We start from the raw sequence: 2,128 nt of genomic DNA, 5'->3' as shown, positions 1-2,128 counted from the left end.
CCCTACTTGCTTTTTCAGTGCTGTGTTTGACTAGTAATCGCTACCCTTCTTAGTATCTGACATGAACTTTCAAACTTAACCTGATATGGAAATGAAGGCTTGTAATAAGCTATTTGCATTTGCAGTTAATTTATCTATTTTATGAAATGTCAGGAATGATATAACTTTATGAAGCTGTACTTACTCATATTGAGCAGTCTACTCTTCTGTGAGCAAAACACTAACTAAATTTACCGTGGTTTTCTGTTTTCTTCATATTTACTGCACCAATTGATTTTTTCTTATATTTTGGCAGTACTGGGATTCAGTCCAAAGCCTCATGTATACAAGGTGAGCACTTTATGCTTCAAACTCCAAGAAATTTTTCTTTTAACTAAGAAATTAGAGTTTGGTTTTATAAGTAAAATGAAAGACTATTCTTTGATATTTAGTAGTTCTAATTTTATAAATAATATTTTGATTCTTGATGAAAATTAGTATCAGGTAACCTCAAGCATTTTATGTACATTTTGAAAGGGGATTAATAAAAAATAATAACCAAAAATAATTTGAGTAAAAGAAGACTAAACAGAAGTTTTTCATGTTTCAGCATATGCTGATTTCATTCTTTAGATATTGCTAATATTTGCTACAAAATAGACTAGATTAGGTTTTCAATTAACTTTTCAATATCTAAACTAATTTTTCATTATGAAAGCACATTCTTTATGAAAAACTTTTCAGAATTTTGTTTGCTTACCTTTATTTTTAGGAAGAAATACAATCTGCGTGGTAATAACATATTGTTACTCATTATATTTAGTTTGTACAAAATATGCCTTTGTACTTTGTTCCTTAATAATTGGTATCCACATGTATAAAGCAGAATTCTATTTTCAAAAAAATGTTTTATTTATGTATGTGGTACAGGGTCTCATTATGCAAGTCGGACCCATAATCATCCTCCTATCTCAGACTCCCAGTACTGGGATTACAGGAATGCTCCACCATGCCATATTTGGGTGGCCAGCACAGCATGCCTAGGAGTCTGGGGCTGGCATGGCATGTGGTACTGGGGTTCAAAACTGGGTCCTTGCACTTTCTACGCAGGCGTCTATACCACTGAGCTATCTTGCCAGTCTGTGTTCTACTTTTAAGTAGATAAAACTTAATAAAATTATGTCACTTTAATTGAAAATCATTGTAAGATATCTGAAATATTTATATCATAAGCTTACAATATAGATATATCATCTGCCATAAAATAAAAATGTGGAAAGAAGATTTTCTTAAGTTTATTTTAGATACTGCTACACTGACTTAATGGACAATATGTAGGAAACCTTAAAAAAATATATATATATAGATCCAGTCCTAGCCCAGGCCCGGTGAGTGTGTGGGAGAGCTTCCGGCTACCTTGCACCAGCAGGACCTGCCAGTCCCAGCCCAGGTGCAGCATGGGTGAGACCCTCTTTCACTCCCTTGGGATGGCCCCCACCATTCTGTCGCACACCCCGCACCCCTCCCACCAAGTAGGAAGTTCTGCCCTGTTCCAGCAATCCCCCTATCCAGTCCTAGGCCAGGCCCAGTGAGTGTGTGAGAGAGCTTCCTCTCCCCCCTATTCCACCTTGTACCCTCCAGACTCAACTCAGGCCTGGTGTACAGGTGTGAGGTAAACCATGCAGCTGCAATCCCTACAGAGAGAGTAGGGGACAGAATCATCCAGCTAGTCCAGGAGCAGAACATCTTGCCAGAGGGGCACAACAGGTTCACCCTTAAGGGCAGCAGCAGGAAGGAGCTGAGTATAGCAGCCAGACCAAACCCAGGCACAACTAGATAACTCCAAACATAGTAGATCTGCACCTGAAATTCAGTAGGTGCTAAGGTTATAACTGAACCAAAGCTCTACAAAAAAGGTCAGAAGATAGTGCTCACAAAATGGTGAGAAGGAGCAAAATGTAATCTCAGACCCCAAGCCCACCCAAAACAAGTGCAGAAGACAGTAACACAGAACAAATTGGGAATCACACAGCTGAAATCAGTGAATCAATGGCTTCTGAAATAAAGAAACAACTGCAGAAAGGCATAGAGGAACTCAGATTGGAAATGAAAAAAAATCTCTGAATTAATAACATCTACAGTAAAGAAT

This window comes from Octodon degus, unplaced genomic scaffold, assembly GCF_000260255.1.
Source record: "Octodon degus isolate 3935 unplaced genomic scaffold, OctDeg1.0 scaffold00121, whole genome shotgun sequence".
NCBI classification, from domain to species: domain Eukaryota; kingdom Metazoa; phylum Chordata; class Mammalia; order Rodentia; family Octodontidae; genus Octodon; species Octodon degus.
The sequence above is the reverse complement of the archived record's forward strand: the minus strand, read 5'-3'. Positions refer to the sequence as shown.